Here is a 23,578-nt window from a genome sequence, read left to right on the forward strand (position 1 = left end):
CTGTGGGAGCGCACTGACCATCAGGGGGCAGCTCCTGCATTGAGCATCTGCCCCCTGGTGGTCAGTGTGTGTCATAGTGACCAGTCATTCCCAGTCATTCTGCTGTTAGGGTCAATTTGCATATTACCCTTTTATTATATAGGAGGATAGAGGCCTGGCACACGGGTGGGGACTGGCTGGTTTGCCCTGAAGGATGTCCCGGATCAGGGTGGGGATCCTGCTGGGGTGCCTGGCCAGCCTGGGTGAGGGGCTGATGGCTGTTTTCAGGCTGGCCACACCCCCTTTAGGGTCAGGGGTCCCCACTGGGGTGCCTGGCCAGTCTGGTGAGGGGCTGAGGGCCATTTTCAGGCAAGCCCCCTGGTGACAGAAGCTCCCAGCCTCTCCTTTTTTTCTTTTTTTTTTATTCTGGGATTTATTTACCTTCTGTAATTAAAACTTTGTAGCCTTGAGTGGAGCTCAGAGCTGGCCAGGGCGGGCGGGAAGCTTGGCTTCCTCCATCGCCAGGGCAACCCAAGCCTCCTGCTTGCTCCAGCTCCATGGCTGCCGGCCACCATCTTGGTTGGGTTAATTTGCATATAGACACTCTGATTGGCTGATGGGCGTGGCTCAAGGCATAGCGAAGGTACAGTCAATTTGCATATTTGTCTTTTATTAGTGTAGATAACCAGTCTCTCAACATCCTCACCAGCATTTGTTGTTATCACTACTGGGTTTTATTTTAGCCTTTCTAATGACCATCCTAATATGCTAGTATACATAGTACTAGCTCATTGTGGTCTTAATTTGCACTTCTCTAATGGCTAATGATGTAGAAGATCTTTTCATATGTTATTTTCCACCTGTATAACTCCTTCGGTAAAATTTCTGTTCGTCTTTTACTTATTTTTAATTGGATTTTTTGGCTCCTTACTATTTATTGTATTTTGAGAGTTCTTTATGCATTCTAAATACAAGTCCTTTTTCAGACATGTGTTTAGCTAATATTTTCTCCCTGTTTATAATCTGTCTTTTCATCCTCTGCACAGGATTTTTCACAGGGCAGAAGTTTTTAATTCTGAAGAAGTCTAATTGCTCCATTTCTTCTTTAATGTTCTGTTGGTGTAATATCTAAGAATTCTCCACCTAGGCCTCGGTCCTGAAGACTTTCTCCTATGTTTAATTCTTAAACTCTTAGAGTTTTATATTTTACATTTAAATCCCTGATCCATTTCAGATCATTTTTATGAGGTATAAGGTTTGTGTTAAGGTTTATTTTCTGCCTATGGATGTTCAATTGATCCAGCACCACTTTTTGAAAAGGCTCTCCCTCCTCCTTTGAATTGCTTATGCCCTTTTGTCAAAAATTAGTTGAGCATATTCACTTTTTAGTTACAGTGTTATTGTGTAGATTCTTTTTTCTTCATTGATTAAGGTATTACATATGTGTCCTTATACTCCCATTGCCCTCCCACCCCCCACTCATGCCCTCACCCCCCTGGTGTCTGTGTCCATTGGTTAGGCTTATATGCATGCATACAAGTCCTTTGGTTGATCTCTCCCCCATACCCCCACCCTCCCCTACCTTCCCTCTGAGATTTGATGGTCTGATTGATGCTTCTCTGTCTCTGGATCTGTTTTTGTTCATCAGTTTATGTTGTTCATTATATTCCACAAATGAGTGATATTTATCTTTCGATGTACCACAGTTTTCTAATCCATTCATCTGTTGATGGGCTCTTAGGCTGTTTCCAGATCTTAGCTATGGTGAATTGTGCTGCTATGAACATATGGGTGCATATATCCTTTCTGATTGGTGTTTCTAGTTTCTTGGGATATATTCCTAGAAGTGGGATCACTGGGTCAAATGGGAGTTCCATTTTTAGTTTTTTTAGGAAACTCCAGGGAACTCATAACACTTAACAAAAGGAAGATAAACATTCCAATCAAAAAATGGGCAAAGGACCTAAATAGACACTTTTCAAAAGAGGACATTCAGAAAGCCAAGAGACATATGAAAACATGCTCAAAGTCACTAATCATCCGAGAGATGCAAATCAAAACTACAATGTGGTACCATCTCACACCTGTCAGAATGGCTATCATCAACAAATCAACAAACAACAAGTGCTGGCGAGGATGCGGAGAAAAAGGAACCCTGGTGCACTGCTGGTGGGTGTTGTGTAGATTCTTGAGATGTTCTCCTTAGGGAATTATATCATCTGAAAACAGAGATAGTTTTATTCTTCCTCTCCAATTTGTATGCTTTTCTTTCTTTTCTCAACATTGTGCTTCTAGGACTTCCAGGACTATGTTGAGTAAGACTGGTGAGAGCAGACATCCTTGCCTTGTTCTGATTGTCAGGGGAGAAAGCATTCAGTCCTTCACCATTTACTGTTAACTGTAGGTGTGTGTGTGTGTGTGTGTGTGTGTGTGTGCGTGCGCACGCACACGCATGCTTTCATCAAGCTGGGAAAACTACCCTTTATTCCTACTTTACTGAGAGTTTTGATTATAAATGGGTGTTGAATTTCATCACATGTTTTTCTGCATCAATTGATATGATTCTGTGATTATATTTTTCCCATAGCCTGCTGATAGGGTGGATTATATTAATTGATTTTCAAACATTGAAGCAGTCTTCAATACCAACCCCACTTGTCATGGCATGTAATTCTTTTTATATATTGCTAGATTTATTTTTCTATTACTTTATTGAGAATTTTGAGGGATATTGGTCTGTAGGGTTTTTTGTATGTTTGTTGTTGTTTTTTTTACTGTCTGTCTGGTTTTGATATCAAGGTAATACTGGCCTCATAAATGACTTGGGAAGAATTCCCTCCTCTCCTATTTTCTACAAAAGAGTATATAGAATTGGTGCTAATTTTTTAAATGTTTGGTGGAAATCTCCATTAAAACCCTCTAGGCTTGGATATTTCTTTTTTGAAAGCTTTTCAATTATTAATTCATTTTGTAATAGTGGGAGGACAATTGAGATTATTTCATCTTGGGTGAGTTTTAGTAGTTTGTGGTTTTCAAGGAATTGTCCCATTTCATCCAAATTGTTAAATGTATATGCATAGAATTATTTGCAGCACTGTCTTATTATCCTTTTAATAGCTGCATGATCTGTAGTGATAGCCCCTGCTTTATTCCTAATATTTTAATTTATGTCTTCTTTTTTATTTTTATTTGTCTTTTTAAGGGTTCATCCACTTACCCTGTTTGGGTTTTGCTCAGCTTCTTGATTCTGAATGTTTATCCCTTTTGCCCAATTTAGGGAGTTTTCAGCCATTTCTTTGAATACTTTTTATTTCTATACTCTTCTCCTTCTGCAACTCTAATGACACAAATGTTAGATCTTATGTTATTGTACCATAGGTCTCTGAAGCTCTGTTTATTTTTTTCACCAGACTATTATCTGTCTGTTGTTCAGACTGAGTAAGTTTTATGCATCTGACTTCAACTTCATTGATTCTTTCCTGTCATCTCTAACCTATTAAGCTCATCCAGGGAACTTTTTAATATGGTGATTTTATTTTCCAGTTGCATAATTTCTATCCTTAAATATCTTCTATTTGCTAAGTTTTTAAATTTTTCATTTTGTTTCAAGCGTGTTTTAATTGCTCATTAAAACATTTTTATGATGGCTACTTTAAAATCTGTCAGATACCAGTAAATCCAACATCTGAGTCTTCTGATGTTGATATCTGTTGATTATCTTTTCAGTTAAGCTGTAATTTTCCTGGTTCTGGGTATGACAAGTGATTTTTAAAGTGTGTCCTAGGCATTTGGGCTATTATGTGATGATGTTTAAATAATTTAAATTTTAGCAGGCAGTAACCCTATTTAGGTTAAGCATACAGGTCCTTAGCAACTTTTGTGGACTGTGATTCCAATAACAGTTTAGCTTGCAGAGCCCTTGCAGTGCGATGTCATTCTTCATTTTTGTTCCCTAGAGGTCATGCTGGGTGCTATTCTACACTGTAGTTTCTAGCCTCAAACTTCTTGGCATGTTAATTCTAGTCAGATTCATGTATGGGTTAGTCAGGAATTTGCCCAGCACTTCCTATACAGTTTTAATGACTCTCTCTAGCTCCCTCCTCTCAAATTCTTACCCAGTCTCTAGTGAGACGGGTGTTGGGGGCCACTGACTACTGCTGAGCTAGGAGCAGACAGGTGAAGTCCAGACACCACATTTGGTCACCACTGACAACATGACAGAAGATGAGGAAACAGCTACCATGAGTCATCTGATGCCATCAAGTAGAATACAAAATTCCAGATTCTCCACTCTTCTCCAGTAGGGGAGGAGAGCATTGCCCCAGGCCATTTGTTATCTTTATTTTAAGCCACATTCTTAATGGCTTAAAACAACATCCATTTATTATCTCACAGTTCTGAAGGTCAGAAGTTCAGGTAGGCTCAAGTGGATTCTCTGCTTAGGGTTTTATAAGGCTGATATTAAAATATCCATCAGGCTGAACTCTCACCTAGAGGCTTGGGAGAATAAGTCACTTCCAAGCTCACTCAGGTTATTGGCAGAATTCAATTCTTTGTAGCAGTAGGTCTGAGGTCTCCATTTCCTTATTGACTCAGAGCCAAGTTCTGCTCGCTGCTCCAATAAAATTGTTGTATTCCTTCTCACATGACTCCCTCCATCTTCAAAGCATCCAGTCCTCCTTAAGCCTTGAATCTCTCTGACTTTCTGTTCTACCACTAGCCAGAGAAATGTCTGTTTTTAAGGGCTCATGTAATAAGATTAGACTCACATGGATACCCCCCTTTTCAAAACTCAACTGTGCCACATAACATAACACAAGTAATTACTGGAGTAAGAGTTCATCGCAATCACAGTTCCTGGGAATTGGGGAGTGGAATCTTGGGCACCATTCCTAGAAATTCTTCCCACCTCACTATCACTAGGTAGAGGGCAGGATGGAGTTCCTGAAATTAGAATATATTAATTCTAATGGCTTAAAAGTGAGCATTGTTTATATATTGCTATATTATTTATGAATCTGTAGTGAACATTTTTTTATAATTTCCAGCATGGTTACACACACACACACACACACACACACACACTTTAGAACTAACATTATAATATTTTCAAATGTAGAACTACAGGTCACAGGCTACCAATCCACATGCTTGAGAAAAGATATTCGATTTAAAAGGCTTAGGCACCTATCAGAACCATTGTTAAGCAGTGACATCACCTGAACTTTCACAAACATCCTAAGGCCTATCTCCCAACTCCTGGCCCCACTCCAAACTCCTGACTGTGCAGTATGCCTGGAGCAGGGCCAGGCTGGAGACTCACTGGCATGGAATCCCCTGTGGGACCCCCACACTTCCCAAGTTTAATTATCCAGTAATGATCACAGTAATATGCTAGGTGGTTTAGATCTTCTAGAAAGCAGGGGAGGGGGGGGGGTTTGAAACACATGATTTCAAAGTTCCTTTCTAAGCCCAGACTCCATAATCCTGTCATTAAGAAAATAAGATTCTATTATGCATAATCGCCAAGATCAACTGTGTCAGAGGACTGTTCTCCCTGAGTCACAAGACACCTCCTCACAAGCTTCCTACACCGCCACAGTGATAAAGCCTAGGAATCTGCCAAATGGTGTGGGTTCTTACTGGTGACATATTTGTTCTTAATTACTCCAGACCCTACTTGGAGTAACATTTCTCACAACAGCTTCTAACAGGTTCAGTTATTAGTTTTATAATTTTGTTTTCTTAATAAAAAAAACTATATATTTAAAGTGTAAAGAATAATTTGAAAACGAATTGACCAACAAAATAAGACCTGAAGCATGGAGGCATGGAACAGACTGACATACCTCAATGTGGGGCTGTGGGGACGAGAAGAGATAAACCAAAGAACTTATATACTTATATGCATAAACCATGGACACGGGCAATAGGGTAGTGAAGACCTGGAGGGGTGGGTAGGGGCTGGGAGGAGGGGGGAGGGGGGAATGGGAGATATCTGTAATACTATCAACAATAAAAAATATATTTTAAAAAACTGATACTAGTAATAGTCCTCTTACTGAGCTGTTTTGCATGTGTGCCTAATCAACCATGCTATGAAATAAGGGTAATACATATCATGAAATTTGTGTTTGATTAACATTGCTATGCAATTTACTTGACTATAATAATAAATACTCTCTTAAAAAAAAGAATAATTTGAGCTGGAATTGGTTGCTTTCACAGGTCCCATGGATAGGGAACAAGTGGCTAGTCAAACATCTGGATTATTTACCACTGGTAGAAAAGACAGTCTCCTTCTCAAAACCATATCCTGTACAAAATAACAAGTTTCCTTACAAATTAGTAAAATGAAATATTTCCCCAAATTGCCTTGCTTTCGGAATTTGTAGGAAAAAAAGCAGAAGCCCATAAATTCAGGCAATGGCTACTCTTTTGAGTTGAAATAGCTAATTTCTGAAGAGAATCCTTCAAAATTCAGAATCATGGTTAACAACCATGTTCCTAATATAGAAGAGCAACCTGGAAATCTCTACTTTATGGCACTGGTTGAAGTTAACTAGTGATTCCTTCTTAAATCACGAATAGTGAAGTGATGGTGAGCTTTATCTCAGAGTAGCACAAGTATACAAAATCCTGATTGGGCACTCAGGGAAGTACAGTGCAGCAGGCAATAATGGTGAGGGAGTTAATCCCGTCAGGGCAATATGAACACCCCAATAATGCTGCCTGCTAGAGATCAGTCTGCCTGCTTCCAATGCTCTCTCTTCTCCTCATTACCTTGTGTGATCATGAGTGAGTCTTTACCTTAAGATGCCTTAGTTACCGCTTCTGAAAAAAATGGGCACAATTAAAACAGTACCTTTGCCATTGAGGGTATAAGGCAGAGGTTCTCAACCTGTGGGTCACGACCCCTTTGCGGGTCGAACGACCCTTTCACAGGGGTCACCTAAGACCATCGGAAAACACATATATAATTACATATTGTTTTTGTGATTAATCACTATGCTTTAATTATGTTCAATTTGTAACAATGAAATTGGGGGTCACCACAACATGAGGAACTGTATTCAAGGGTCACAGCATTAGGAAGGTTGAGAACCACTGGATAAGGATTTAATGAGATGAAGCATGTGAAGGTCTTAGCCTTCTTCCTGCCTGGTACACAGTAAGTGCTCAATCATTTCAGTCATTGTACACAGGCAGACACACACACAGATCATACACACAAGACCAGGCAGCCAGTAAGCCTGGAATACAATGTAGCCATTGTTAGTCCATGAAGTAATACAGCAATCAGGACCAAAAGATCACTGTAGGTTCATTAGCATATTCTAACACAGCTGCCTGATAAATCCAACTGAAACCTCTCAAGTGGCATTTTAATCAGGAACATCTTTGTAGAACAATGTCTAATGCATGCTCTCCAGAGTACAAAATGACCAAAGGCCAGGTCACAGAGCTAAAACGGTCATCCCATGGAAGAAGTTCTGTTTGCGACAATCCAACATTGCATTTAATGTATCTCATTTGTGCTCACAGCCCCTGGTGCCTAGCACATAGCTGACACGCAGTAAGAGCTGTCTCATCGAGTCTAGCAGACACCGCACATCCTACCACATCACCACTAAGTGTTATGAGCCAGAGGAAGCTCCACATGTTATATTATATAACACACCTGGAAAAACTCCTGCTATCTTTTCAGAAGAGATGAGTATTTTGAAAACAATCTTCTATATAACTCAAAAAATGAATGGCCTTTGGGGCTGAATTTTTTTTTAATTGAAATTTGACCCAAGAGATTCACTCAGGGTCTCTGAATATAGAATAGCAACTTGGAAATCTCTACTTTATGCCCACTTGTTGAAGTAAATTTGTGACTCTTTCTCAAATCATAAACAGCAAAGTAACTGTGAGCTTTATCTCAGAGTGCTACATGTATGCAAAATCCTGACCTTTCACCTCACTGATTATAAAACAACAACCACACTCACCAACCCCTTTTCACGAGTACAAAAAGGCTCTGGATATGCCAGAGAGATCTCAAACAAATGAAAGCTGAGGCAACGGGAAACCAAGCTGAAAATTGTTGTGCTCAGCATAAGATGTGCATGCTCCAAGTAAGCCCACCTCAGTCTTCAGGGAGGCCTGTGTAAAATGTACAATACTTTTACCTAAGACACACAGCACAGGCAGGGAGCACAGCTCACTTCCTCACAGTCACTGTCAGATCAACTGAAAGATCAATAAGCACATTCTTTTAACCCTTACCGCAGCTTCCTGCTTTTCTACACGCCTATTTGTGAGCGACAAGATGTCCAGGGCCTGTGTCCCTCTGCTGCACTTCACCAAAGGCCCCTCCCAAAGCAGACACACACACACACACACACACACACACACACACACACACACACACACACACACCAGCCCAAGCTATAGTTTCAAGACTCTTTTTTTTTAAGACTTTTTTTCTTTTTTAAATTTCTTTGGCTGGCCATTTAAAAATGTGTATCTGTGGATACATGTCAGAACCTAGAAAAAGGCTGCTTATCAATCTTTTACAGGCCTAAAATACTCTGTTGTCTGGGTGTGAGGATAAAATTCTGAAAGGAAGACACCAGCAATTCAATCCCACATTGGGCAAGTGACCCCTTAAGAAAGAGCCCACATCTGCCTGCAGCTGTCTTTCCATTTTATGTGGCAGTTTCAGGTGCCAGAAGGGGAGCCATGTTTTGTTAAAGTAAATGAGGATTTCATCCTAGCACATCCTAGTTCTGGACCCCATATTATGTACATTGCAGTCTGTTCAGAAAAAAATATCCAAGACTTGGAAATTAGACAAAAAATGATGCTCATGTGACCTTTCAATCTCATTCTGATGCATTTTCGAATAAGCTCCCCCCAGGGCCCATCTGATTTTCTCTGGAAACGTAACTTGATTTACATAACACTTGATTAGGACATTTTATAGCCCCATAAAATTCAGAGGCTAGTCCTGGCCTGTGTGGCTCAGTTGGTTGGAGCATCATCCCTTGCATCAAAAGGTCACCGGTTTGATTCCAAGTCAGGGCACATACCCAGATTGTGGGTTTGATCCCTGGTAAGAGCATGTATAGGAGGCAACTAATCAATGTTTCTCAGATATATCTCTCCTTCTCCCTTCCTTTTTCTAAAATCAATAAAACAAGCAAACAAAAACATATCCTCAGATAAGGATTAAAAAATTTGTTTTTAAAAGTCAGAGGATAACACACAGGAAAACAACAAGGTATGTGGCTTTCTTTTTTCTTCTTCTTCTTCTTTTCTGGTAGAAATGATAACCCCGGAAGTTAAGATTTCATTGTCCTCTAAGACATGAAACCACTTGGAATCTAACTTAGCAACCTTCTTTGAACATTCCTTTTTCCACTGCCATCTTAATCAGTTTCATATATCCTCACTGAATCAGTTTTGTTATTCTGCTAGTTCTCTCATTAAATGAGCTCAGTAAAATTTTGACACATGCTCTCTCTACCTGTGTGTTCTTAACAATTTAAGAATGAGTCTTTGATAGTTCCTGGGCCCGACACTCAAATGGTACCTGGGAGACTGAGCTCTCTGCTACAGGACCCTCTCACCCCTAATAGTCATACTCATAGGGCAGCCACGTGAAGATAACCAGGTTCAGGCTGATTAGCTCAGTCAGATAGTATGGCACAAATGAGGCTCCAGCACAGGTGTGACACCTCCCCCCATCCACAGAGGCCACAGCTTTAGACAAAGAAAACGTACACTGAAAGTGAGGGCAGCAATTCCACTTTCATGTGTAAACAGTGCCTTTGTCCATAAGAAGAATTCTACAAGAATGTTCAAAGCCTATATTCATAAAACAACCAAACTGGAAACAACCCAAATATGCATCAACAGGAGGATAGTTAAGTAAATTGTGGCATACTCATAAAATGGGATCTATACAGCAAGAACCAAGCGCTGATATACACAACCACATTTTGTTGTGTAAAAGAAGTCAGATATAAAAGAGTGCATATTGCATTATTCCACTTATATGAAATTCAAGTATAGGCAAAACTAATCTATGATGATGGATTACCATTGGGAAGGGGAATGACTGGGAACAGGCATGATGGAACTTTATGGAGAGAGAGAAATAGCATTGATCTGGATGATGGTTACAGAGGTACACACTTAGGGTAAAATAATCAAGCTGTACAATTATGACTTTAGCATTTTACTCTATGTAAATTTCACCTGAAAAATGAATAATGTTTTAAAAGAGAAGGGAGAAAGAAAAATGTATTCTTAAAGAAGTGGGTGGGGGTGAGGTAGAGAGAAGAAAGGGAAGTGGGATTTTAAAAGATTCTTCTTCCACATGTACAGTAAATAAATTAAATAAGAACTAACTAGATAAAAGAAAAAGAGGGACAACCCTAAAAGACCATGAGGCCTGGTTGGGTATATTTATGTGTGCCAACAAATCTCAGCCCGAGAGCTACTTAAGCCCAGGCATCTTCTTAATCCTGGGGATGTCAGAATGGCTGGTATTTCTCTTTTGAGAAATTGAGACAATACAGAGTTGAGAGTGGACACTGACTAAGGATCCAATAAATGAATCAAGAAAACACTTAAGGTAAGCTCTCTGACAGTGGTAACAATGGCATAAAGGCACACAAATAAGCAATGGATTCCACAAGATTACCCGACTCAATTTGGGACAAATTATTCTTAGCTAAATAGAGCATGTGCAAACCACTTTCAAAACGGTGAACTTATGCCAATACGATTATTACTTAAAGATGTATTTTCAGCTTCTAGAATTCTCCCCAGCAGTTTTCATTATTGTTACATTCCACTGCATCCACCTACTAGATTTTCAATAATAGGCCTAAAACATTCCCAGTGGGTGAAGATTTGCAGATAGACTCAGCCATCTGAAAGAATAGAAGTTTCTTTTTCTGCCAAATGTGACAGCCATAAAGAGGTACAGCTCCAGCCATTCCTGCCACACCCTTTCTGGCCTGGGAAGAACAAGCATCTCCAAAGTGCATGACTTCCCTTCACTGGAAGTGCTCTAGCCTAGGTGAGATGACAAGTGATTAGGCAACAGCAGGGCACTTGGGCCAGAGGAGAGGGGAGAGGGCACATGCAGTAAGTGGCCAGCCACACACTGTCTCCTTTAATCCTCAGAGTGGCCTGATGGGATAGTCAGGCTCAAACAAGGCAACAGAAGGTACACTTGAATTAGGTAACCTGAGGTGGGATTAATAAAGAGACTTTTACAAAGTGGATGAGGTGCAGAGAAACTCCAAGGCAGGAGCCAGAGCTAGAAACAAGGGCTGCCCATGCCTGCAGGGATGAGAAGAAAGGAATGTGGAGGAAGGGGGATTGATGGAAGCATCTACTGTCTGGCCAAGGGACACAGTCAGACCAAAGGAACTCCAGGGCAAGGATCCAGGACAATAACCCCTGTCCTGGCTAGCCTCCCTCCCTCCCTCCCTCCCTCCCTGCCATTTCCCACCAGCCTCTCTTTGACCAAAGCCCAAGGAAGCAATGGGGAAGCAGCCCACTAAGGTGGCCTGAGGCCAAGAAGGGGGAGAAGGGTGGAGAGAGGCCCCACTTTGACAGCAAGGAGCCCTTCTTTTCCCTAGTGCTCCATGAGCAAGCCTGCCCGGCTCTTCCTGAGCTGCCCTGCCCTGGTGCCCACTGCCCTGCACAAATGCTTACAGCAGGTATACTCGTCTTAAGCCCTGAATGAAGTTCTCCTTCCTAGAGTCCTCCTCTCTCTTTCCCATGGTCCTCCTCCCCTCTTTCTCAGAATCCTCTTCTCTTTTTCCCAGATCCTCCTTTCTCTTTCCCATGGTCCTCCATTGTCATTCTTCCTCCTTTGTCTTTACCCCAAACTTTGCCCCTTTGATCTAGGAAAAACCCTCCTAGAATTTGGCTCACCTTCAAGACAGTCCTTGTCCCCAAATTGGAGTTTTTGTTCGAAAGGGCAAAAGAATTCACCCCTGTTTACACAACAACAGTCAATCTATGGTGGCCCAAATGTAATACTTTCCTACTCTTAAAATGGGAGAGAGGTGCTTGGTTAAGCTGTAGTCCAAGAAAAAAACTGCTTATATTTCCATAACTGTTAACAGAAAGCAAGATTTATCAGCATGTTACCAACAAAACTCAAAGAAGGAAGAAGGAAGAAGGAAGAAGAAAAGGAGGAGGAGGAAGAGGAAGAAATGTTAGCAGGATCACACTAAGGCAAGATTCTGAAGATTAAACTGGGTTCCTATTTGCTCTAGACAGGGAGAGGACCCAGGGTTTGGAAGCTTGGGTCACATCACTGTTTTTTCATTCAACAACCACTTTCCATAAAACCGTCCCATATAGCCCTCCAGGCTCTTTGAGGGGAACACCGGCATCTCTAGACCCACATTCCCCTCCCACCTCCCCCCCACAGCCTCAGGTCTTAAGCAATGTCTGGTATCACTGACACTACATCAGGAGCCCTGGGGATATCTGCACACAGCCCTTCCCACTGAGAACATTCCCAGTGTTCTCCACTGTTACATGGAAGTTTATGGGCACAGAGACTTTTTACACCTTCGTGGTATTTCCCACAGGGAACAGCCAGCCTCTAGGTCCCTTTTTTTGCCCAATTTCAACTTTTACAACTGTGCAGTATATCATTTCTTTTTTTAGGATTTTGTTATTTAAGTACAATTGGTATACAATATTAGTTATATTAGCTCCAAGTGTACAATATAGTGATTTGACATCTTTATACCTAACAATGTGATCACCACACATTCTAGTTATCATCTGTCACCATGCAAACTTATCACAATCTCATTGATTACCTTCACCTTTTTCACCCAGCCCCCCAGCCCCTCTCTCTCCTCTGGTAACCACCCCTTTGGTCTCTGTTTCTATGAGTCTGTTTTTGTTTTGTTTGTTCCGTGTTTTGTTTTTTTAGAGTTCTTAACATGAATGAGCTACAGTTTTGTAATTACCGCTAGATGACTTTGGCAAAGGGCAAATTTTCAAAATCTTACTGAAAAAATAGATGTTATTCAATGCTGCATGGCCATAATGAGGGAAAGGAAAATAATATTGCTCCTTTCAAAAAAGCAACATGAATACAAAGGTGGAAAAACATAGTATAACTGGAATTCTGCATTTCATTTGATTGCTACTTAAGTAGTCAAAACTAGTTTCACCCCATTTTGAATGGAATGGAAAAGGGTAAAATCCCTTTAAATCAGCAATTTTCAACATTTTTTGTCTCATGACACACATAAACTAATTACTAAAATTCTGTGGCACCCCAAAAAATATATAATTTTTTGCTGACCTGACAAAAAAAATTGGTATAATTTTCATTCATTCACACCAGACAGCTGTCATTTTTTTTATTTGACAGCCTAAAGGAAAAGAGGTCAGTCAGTGCCCCTGACTAAATAGTCAGGTATTGCACGTTTTAAAAATTCTTGCAGCACACCGGTTGAAAATCACTGCTTTAAACCATCAAAGCAAATAAACAAGTACATAAATGAAACATTTAAAAGCTTTCTATTTTTCTAGCATTTTCTAAGTGACACACCATTTTGAAAAAGAACATTCTGGGCCTTCAGAAAGTGATTTCAAAACAGGTATTTCTAGCTATCTAGGCAAAGCTATATGTGCTCTTCTTAATAGCACACAAGTTGTCCTCTAAGAGCCCAGGAAATTCTTCCTCAGCCCACAGCTTTGGTCAGTAGAGCCCACACAGCAGACAGGAAAAGGGTTTCGCTTTGTACTCACTCTTACAAAGTTGTCAGGGAACAAACCTCTCCTGCCATTGATCTGTCCCTCCCACCAGCCTCCATCTTCCTTCCTGATGTTGGTGATGATCTCACCCACGCTGATTGTCAGCTCATCGTCGTGCTGGGCCTGGTAGTCAAACTCCACTATGGCCTCCACTGAAAGAAAGGAAAAGGGACAAAAAAAGAGAGAACAACTTAGATGGGGTGTTGGAGAAGTCCGAGGCTCAGCAGTCCTGGAAGGTCAGTAAAGTTATATTAAAGGGATTTCCCCTCTACCAATAATTAAAATAACAGGGCCACACACAGTGAGCTGATTTTGGTTGAAGAAATCTTTGCTAAACCCTGTAGCACAGAAACCACAAAGTATTGGTCTGTGGTCAGGCACAGGCTGAGTGGCCAGCAAGTCTCAGGACCAGCAGGGGCTTCAGAGGGGAAACTGCACAATGACAGAAGGCCAACAACATTTGCACCCCCCCCCCCCCCCCCCCCCCCCCCGCCAGAGGGAGTCCAGCATTTTTTCCTCAAGTGTGAAGATAGCAGATAACAGGTGTGAGTTTGGTTCTTGGGTGCCCTCTCCCTCTCCAAGGCTAAGGTTGTGCAAACTGTAGGCAATCACAGTTTCCACTCTACAGAGGTGATGCCCATCTCTCCGCTAATACAGAGGCCCTGCTGGCCAAAATAATGTTTCAGACAGCTAACAGTTGCAGCCACAACTGCCCTTTCAACAGATGGCTTCCCAGCCAGTAATACCATTTTAAATTGTTCTCCCAGTTGATGGTGAGTTTTTATAATTGGTAAAGGTGGAAGCAATGGATGATACAGATGGGTCATCTTGTTGACAAAGCACCAATGCAAATTAGCGGAGCTAACCAATCCAGAGACTGGTTAATTTTTCCACAGATGGATTATACAAATTATCTAGACTTTGGGCCTCACCTCACACCCATTTCTATCAGTCTCCTGTCCTTTTTATTTGCAGCTTAATATTAATGAATGAATGAATGAATGAAGAGTGAGTGAATGAATACAAGCGAAGGAAAAATTAGGTAAAACTCCAAGTGATGAGTCAGCAACTTAGAATTACAGTAAAATAATGGAAAAGGGAAAGTTAAATAAGTTCCATAGGAAGCACATATACAAAAATGAACTCAAAATGGACTGCAGACCTAAATGTAAGAACTAAAACTGTAAAATTTTTATAAGAAAGCATAGTAGAAAATCTCAGTGATCTTGGGTTTAGCAAAGATTTCTTCAATAGGAGACAAAAAAGCACAAACAACTTTTACAAATTCAATTAATTGGGGTAGTTTTTTCAGGGAAAATCTTGGTAGGTAAGTGGCCCCCCTACCAAAGGGGCTTTGCATCTACATTAGGGATAAATTCCCAAACTGCTTCTGGATCAGAAGACCCTCCCCATCCAGACGGGTGTGCTCATCTGTCCACTCATAATGTCAGCTAATCCAGACAGTTTATAAGCAAGTAAAAGTGGAATTTCCTCCCCTAGATTATTTTTTCATTCTACAATTAGCTGGCCAACTCTGCTGTCATCAACCTGCCCAGGACCAAGTTGACTTGTGACTCACTCTCATCACTTATCAACAGAAAGGAGGAGTAAAAGAGCATAAACAAGGCAACCTTTCCAGATCAACATGACAAGTGCAAAGGCAGAAACACTTTAATTTCCTTGTGCCATGCTCTGCTCCCCAACACTTAAAAGGAGCCATAAGAACAATTTAACCAGGTCAGTTAAAAAACAGCCTTTTTAAAATTACCTAGACATGGATCTATTGAAGTTTTGGCATCAGAACTAAGATTACAGAACTAAGTAAGTGCTATTTATGGAACAGACACTTTTCCTGCATTATCTCATTTAATCTTCACAATATTGTGATGCCCATCTTCCCATTAAAGAACCCAAAGCTCAGTAAAGCTTATTTGCTGAGCCAGTGCTCTCAAAAGTGGGATGCATTCACTACAGGGATGAGTTGACACAATGAAAAAAACAACACATTAGAACATATATTCATTTTAATTTCAAACAAAGAAAAATACAACTTCTCTAATAGTCAATTTGCACAATGACACTGGCTCCTTCATCCAGCCTTTAGGTCAGGCAGTCGGGCATGTTCCAAGGGCAGTGAGCAGCCTGAGAGACAGTGGTGCTCCTCGACAAGGATGACTGCCAGCGCCAGCTTTTAGCTCCACGGGGTACCCTGCAGGGTTGTGAGGCCTCTTGAAAAAGTCCCTTTGTGGCTATTACCCCTTTTAACTAAAATCACTCTCACTAATGGATGAGAGGCTTGAAAAGATCTGTAAAAAGAAAGTAGGGACTGTAGAAAAGACTCAACACGTGACCAAACAGACAAGAAAATGGCAGCCATTTGGGGAGGTGAACACAAGGACAAGCCAATCAGATCTGACAGGGAGATGACCAAAAACTCTAAATTATCAAGACAATTTGTAATATGGGTTTTTTTCCACCCTTGATACAGGTGTAAGTTACCTAAGTAGAATAGCAAAGTATTGAGATTAGCAAGATATTTAAAACTATGTACCTGAACCATCAAGACAAATGTCTTCACTTTTTCACCAATGTTGAAAGATATGCATACTCAATCTTAGGTTTTCCAAAAGGTCACTAAACCTAATAATAAATATTTAGCAGCTTCTTTTGGGCTTTTCTCAATCAACTAGTATAGTAATATATGCATATGAAGTATGGTAGCAACCATCTCAGGTAGAAATTATAGTTTAACTTTAACCCTGCTGTTTGGCTTATGTACCTATTTGCTTTGTTTAACAATGGACAGGTTATTTTGATTTTCTGAATTATATAAATCATCCCATTCGATTAAATGCCTTATTGATTGTAATGTGAATATCCCATGGGTTGTGGTCATACTGGTCTTAGAAAGCACATTTTCCTTTACCTGGGAAGGACAGCACAGTTATCCCAAGGTCAGAGGGCTCTAGACCCAAAACTGTAATTTAGATAACATGCCTAAGTTTAACCCAGGTTACCCAAGGGCTCTAGATAATGTGTTTACCCAAAACTGTAATTTAGATAACATGCCTAAGTTTAACCCAGGTTACCCAAGGGCTCTAGAAAAAGGTTCCTCATTCCAAACCCTGGGATGTAATTAATACCTTTGTGATCTTTGCCTATATAAGTAAGTCTGGTGGGCCATCTTATCACTGTGAGATTTGGGAAAGCAAAATGGCCCCTCATAGTCTCGGATTGCAATAAATGTGACTCTTTAATTCGACTTCTGTGATTCGCAGGGTACATTACAACACACATAATCTATAAATAAATTCATATGTAGAGACAGTCAATTATTTTATTAATAACAGGTATTTTTTTTAAACAAGAAAGGGCTTGAGGGTGGAGGTGGCCAGGGAGAGGTCAATGGTGGAAAAAGGAGACATATGTAATATTACATGTAATATTTTAAACAATAAAGAATTTTTTTAAAGCTGCAATAAAAAAAAAAGAAGAAAGGGCTTAGAACTCTGACCTAGGCTCCCCACAGCTGACCCCATTTGAGCACTTGGAGATGAAAGCTTAATAGCTTTTCTGATGGGGAGAGAAAATCCTGGGAAGTGGAGAAACAGCACATGGGACCAGCCTGGGGGAGAAGAGGGAGGACAGGAAGGCAGCTAAGGAGGAATCTAGTCAAGGATTCAATCTGAACTTGAATCCTGTGTACATTGGAGGACTCAGAACCCCATCAACTTCCAGGACACAACCTTGCTTCTTCTTTCCTAAACAGCAAGTTTCATTTTCTCCATTCTGTATGTGGGCTTCGCCAAGGCAAAGCTGGAAGAGGACAACGAATCTCCTTTAAGAAGATGGTCACTGAGAGACCAAGATGGCGGCATAGGTAAACACCGCAGACTGCTGCCGCAAACAACCACTTCAAAAATACAACTAAAAGACGGAACGGACATCACCCAGAACCACAGGAAGGCTGGCTGAGGAGAGACTCTTCAACTAGAAGGAAAAATAACAGCACACCGAGGCTCAGAGGAGGCGCAGTGTGGAAAATACTCAGGTGCGGAGGTGCGCGCGCAAAGCGGGCTGGTGGCTGAGAGCGCGGTTGTCGTTTTCGGTCAGGGGGGAGTCTCAGACTCTGAGCTCCAGATACGGGCGAATCGCTGGGGACTCGGACCCAAACGGGAGAAGCGGGAGTGTCTGGCATCAGTTGGAAGGCAGCTTTCCCTCCGAGGTTTGCAGCGGTTCCGGGGGTTCTGAGAAGCAGAGCCTCTGGGAACGGGACTGAGAGGGGCCATAACCGCTCCCTCCGCCCGCCCGCCCTGTTGAGCCCGCCCCGCCCAAGCCCTGCGCAGAGCCATTTGCCAGATCGCCTCAGGCAAAGGCTAGATTAGCACCTCCCCAGAGGACAGAAGTTTTCCGCGGCAGACACAGCTGATTCACACAGCCAGTCGGCCTGGTGGTCAAATCCCTCTAGTATTAACTACAACAATCAAGGCTCAACTAGAACAAGACTGCGCACAAAGACCACTAGGGGGTGCACCAAGAAAGCATAAAAAATGCGGAGACAAAAAAACATGACAGAAATGGAGGATATAGAGCTAAAAAACGCAATTTTGAGGGCTTGCAATAAACTTCTGGAGAGCCTCACGAAAACTAATGAGACCCTCGATGCTATGATAAAGAAACTAGAAATTAAGCATACACGCTCTGAAATAAAGAATATTACACCCAATAGCAGACCAGAGGAGCGCAAGAATCAAGCCAAAGATTTGAAATGCGAAGAAGCAAAAAACACCCAACCGGAAAAGCAAAATGAAAAAAGAATCCGAAAATACGAAGATAGTGTAAGGAGCCTCTGGGACAGCTTCAAGCGTACAAACATCAGAATAATTGGGGTGCCAGAAGATGAGAGACAGCAAGATATTGAAAACCTATTTGAAGAAATAATGGCAGAAAACTTCCCCCACCTGGTGAAAGAAATGGACTTACAGGTCCAAGAAGCGCAGAGAACCCCAAACAAAAGGAATCCAAAGAGGACCACACCAAGACACATCATAATTAAAATGCCAAGAGCAAAAGACAAAGAGAGAATCTTAAAAGCAGCAAGAGAAAGAAACTCAGTTACCTACAAGGGAATACCCATACGACTGTCAGCTGATTTCTCAACAGAAACTTTGCAGGCCAGAAGGGAATGGCAAGAAATATTCAAAGTGCTGAATACCAAGAACCTACAACCAAGAATACTTTATCCAGCAAAGCTATCATTCAGAATTGAAGGTCAGATAAAGAGCTTCACAGATAAGGAAAAGCTAAAGGAGTTCATCACCACTAAACCAGTATTATACGAAATGCTGAAAGGTATCCTTTAAGAAGAGGAAGAAGAAAAAGGTAAAGATACAAATTGTGAACAACAAACATGCATCTATCAACAAGTGAATCTAAGAACCAAGTGAATAAATAATCTGATGTACAGAATGAACTGGTGATTATAATGAATCAGGGACATAGAAAGGGAATGGACTGACTATTCTTGGGGGGGAAAGGGGAATGGGAGATGCGGGAAGAAACTGGACAAAAATCGTGCTGAACAATATTTAATTAAAAAAAAAAAAAAAGAAGATGGTCACTAAGAAGTAAACAGCTGCTGCCTTTTGTTGCAAAGTGGAGAGAGTACATCTGATTTTCCTTCACTCTCCCTCTTCCCATAAACCCAAGGTCACACCTTAATTGATGCCTGCTATGAGTGAGGCTGGGGATTAGGGACTGGGAACTCCAGGATAAAGCACAGCTGCCTAATTTTCCAGTCTTCCCAATAACCTATTGAGCAGTCTTTCCTGATTTACTATTTCTTCAGACTCCCTGACACTTAAGTAATCAAGAGCACCTTGCTCGCCTTCTGGCCCCAGCTGGGCCTTGGCTGCCTCTTATCACCCTCCTCTCTCCTCCAACCCCCAGGCTTCTCTGGCCCCTGGCATTGAGACAATTCCACATTGTGGTGGCTGAACTGAGTCTCAGGCTCCCAGTGAGCCTCTAAATGCCTTCTGGGTATGAATCATCCTTAGTTCTGTTATGGCCCCCTATGAGCCACCATGACATGTAATAGGTGCTCAATAAAGTGTTAATAAATCAACTGCTCAACTTGCATTTTATAATGGCAGATAGTTCTCTGCCCAATAAAAATGCTACTAAAATGCCAAGTGTCAATCACATTTTTGCAAATTGAGTCAGATTCTTCAGTGCACTAAGGGAGCTTGCTATTTAAAGGATCCTGTGGTTAATTCTTTTGTAACATGAATAATCACTTCCTGCTTTACCTTTCCTGTCAAGATGAATTTTTGCATATCAGGTTTGTCTAAGAGGAGGAAGCCTATGTATGGCTTTGTTAAGAGCCCATAAATCATGAGGCTACATCTCTCCTAAGGGCTCTTTTTTGTATCCCTTGCAAGCTTCTAACCGGTTCGGGGCTTTGCTGTCCACTATATGTGGCTATCAAGTACTTGAAGTTTGCCTAGTCCAAATCAAGATGTGTTGTAAAATACACAGCAAGTTGAAAAACATATTGGGGGGGGGGGGGAGAATGTAAAATATCTCATTAATTTTTATATTGATTGCATGTTGAAATGATAATATTTTACATATGCAGATTAAATATTCAAGTGAATTTCACTTGTTTCTATTTACTTTATGAATGTGGCTACTAAAACATTTGAAATTACTTATGTGGCTGTATTTTATTTCTGTTTTGTGTGTGAATGTGTGTGCAAGAGAAGAGAATGGAGATTAACTTTTCACATATCAACTGCTTGATGGTGTTTATAGTTACAATTAGTCTAAGTCATCCCATACCGTATTATATTTCTATTGGACTGAGATGGTTCTGGATAATACTTGGCAGACAGGAGATCAAGGCCTTGCATTGCACAAACACACTCAAAATCTTCAAGAGAGCCCGTGAGAAAGTCTGTGTCCCCAAAACCCATTTTCTTGGCTGCAGAAAGCTGCAGGTATCTGTGGCAAGGATAAAGCATTACCTACGATTTTTTTAATGGTACCCTTTGAGCAATTACCTCTGGGAGTGAGCACAAAATTAAAACATTAAGCTAAACAGAATATATCAGAGGTATAATTAGGGCAACAGTAAACAAAATCCCATATTTAAAGACACCATAAATTATAAAACTTAAGAGCATCTTTTTCAGAAAAATATCACCCTCCAGCTGCTTGCCGTGCCAGAAGCCAGCCTCCACAAGTTTGCTACATGTATTGTCAATGCAAAAGCCACAGTTAACCAGTGTGTGCAGAGACGGAGCCAGAGGAGATAAGAGATCTGCTTCTGAGAGGCAGAACACTTCAACCACCCCCACCTATGACCTCTGACCTCCAACCTCCATCTTCAAACTTGCTGGACTATCTCCTCCCCACAAAGGTGAAATGGGTGGTTTTGAACTGTTGATTGGCTAAGCCAGCTGCCAAGCTCTTCTCATGGTGATTCTGAGGCCCTGTTGGGTGACCTGGCCCCTCCCTGTCTCCGTGCAGTACTTCCTCTCTCCAGGGCTCACAGTGCTGTTTGTGGTGGCTCAACCCAGTCAGACTAGTCAGACTGTAAGCTCCATCTGGGACAAGCTCATATCTTTTTCAGGATCCCACCCCCCTTGCCTGGCATCACGTCTGGCTCCATAAATATTTGAATAAACTGGAAAGCAAGAAGGAGAATGAAAGTCGCCGATTAATTTCCTCGGTCCATACATATGTATAGATCATGTTGCAAGCCTCACAGTACAGTTTGAAGCTTTAAAAATTTCATAAGTATAAATGTTGCATACAAATTGCTTTTACACTTATTTCATTTTGTGAATTTTTAAAGGATAAATTTCTAATGTTAATGTTTTGTTCCAGTCCTCTGAAGACAGCATATAAAATCAGGAGGAATTTTTCGCCAAAAAAGATTTCACCAAGAAAGATCATGATTGCTGAGAGAGATAGAAAGAACATTGGTTAACATCTTGTCAAATCCTTTTTAAAATTTTACAGGTGAAGAACTGGGGCCTGGAAGGTTCCATGGATGAGGCTTAGCGAGAGTGAGAGCTAAGCAATGGTAGCGTCAAAACTAGGACTAAGCTCTCCCAAATGGCAGTCCAGGTGAGAGAAGGGAACATCTAAAATGAAAAGGAAGAAAAACTGAGACCAGTGAGATACACATTTCCATGTCATTGTGTTTTTTTTCTTTCAGATATAACATAGTTTCCAAAATACCCAGAAAAAATTACACCAGTCAGGAACACATAATAACCTGTATTCAAATCTAAAGAGAGAGAAACCCCCCTAGTGGTTACCTAGGGGTGGGGTGGGGACAGAGACGGACTGTAAATGGATATTAGAGATCTTTAGGAGGTGATGGAAATGTTCTAAAATTACAGTGTAGTGAGAGTTTCACAATGCTAAAAATTTGCTAAAATCATTGAATTGTACATTTTAAATTGGTAGAATTTTATACATCAATATAGATTTTTTAAAATAAAAATTCTATGTGATATCTATTTCAGAATATATGCCAACATTTGCTTATTGAGGTGGTTGACTGTGTTTGTGTTCCAAAGAGAGACCATTCCCCATTCAGGGAGGGGCACCATTTGAGGGACTGTCCCCTGCCCCATGAGATACAGTCTGCTGGGACTGTCTATAAACATGCCCTGCCCTCTGCTAGCACAGAACTCAACTATATCTCACAGCAGCACACAAGACTACATGACAAAGGCGAAATGTTTGCAGCAGATATTCCCCACAGGGCTCCCAGGAGAGGTGTTGATCCCTGGGGCTGTGTGGTTGCCATCTTTCCCCCAACCTGATCTTCCAGCTTTCCCGTCCACCCTGTAAGCCAGCCCACAGCCTTCTAGTAAGTCCTCTTCCTTATTTTAGTTAAAGGAGAGTTGATTTCTGTTGCTTGCAACCAGAGAACCCTAGTGGATACATTCATGCATCAACTTTTTTAAAAAACAGACTTTTTCCTACACAAGTCTCAACATCCCATGCTTCCCCAGTAATGTTGGGCCTGAGTGTTTGGGGACCTGAGCTTCCCAGGTCAGGACACAGGCACTGCAGGCACCTTCAAGTCCAACAAAGCTGACTGTCACACCATGTTTTCCTTTGGTGTCTTCACAAACATACCAAATGGCACCAGGCCAACAAGGGGGTCATTCCTCAGGCCTGAATCTGTTAGAAACTGAACATCAGCTTCTCCAAGGAAGATAAGCTCAGAACACAGACCCCAGTGAACAGAGAATCACTGCACCTGAACTCTCTCCCTGGGCAGGAGGCAGAAATGGCTTCCTGCAGGGCTAAATGATGTCTGTAGCAGTCCTGGTAGCAGCTCCCAGAACTGGGCATCATCAGGGAAAGGGAGAAAGAGATAAATCAAGAAAGAAGAGAAAGAACAAACCCAGCTGTGACAGAGGTAAAGAAAAAGGCCCACCACTGTCTGCCTCAGACAGCACAAAGGACGCTCCTGTCATACTGCTTTCTAGAATAGCCCAAGAAACCTGGGCCTTCCATCTCTCCCCTCTTATCACCTCTGTCTAGGCAGCTTTATGGAGGATACAAGGTATAGGAGAAGGAACACAGACTTAGAAGCCTGGTAGGCCTGGGAGTGAATTCCAACTTAAACATTGACTAGCTGTGTGACATGGGGCCAGATACCTTGAGTTCATTTTCTTAAAATCAGGAGACGATCTACCAAGTGGGTTATTGCAAGGATGAGGGATGATGCCTATAAACTCCTATACATAGAAGCTGCTCCATAAATGACAGC

At 41.4% G+C, this 23,578-nt stretch overlaps 1 protein-coding gene across 1 annotated transcript in view; it reads right to left on the reverse strand.

Moving 5' to 3' along the window:
* The window catches only part of SH3KBP1 (SH3-domain kinase binding protein 1), a 274,936-nt gene extending 261,010 nt beyond the window's left edge, over positions 1-13,926 (reverse strand). Inside the window, exon 1 of the mRNA XM_014543459.1 lies at positions 13,774-13,926. The gene's annotated coding sequence lies outside the window, so the exon portion shown is untranslated. The remainder of the gene's footprint in view (positions 1-13,773) is intronic.
* Positions 13,927-23,578: the final 9,652 nt, after the last annotated feature.

The sequence above is a fragment of the Myotis brandtii genome, unplaced genomic scaffold (genome assembly GCF_000412655.1).
Source record: "Myotis brandtii unplaced genomic scaffold, ASM41265v1 scaffold326, whole genome shotgun sequence".
NCBI classification, from domain to species: domain Eukaryota; kingdom Metazoa; phylum Chordata; class Mammalia; order Chiroptera; family Vespertilionidae; genus Myotis; species Myotis brandtii.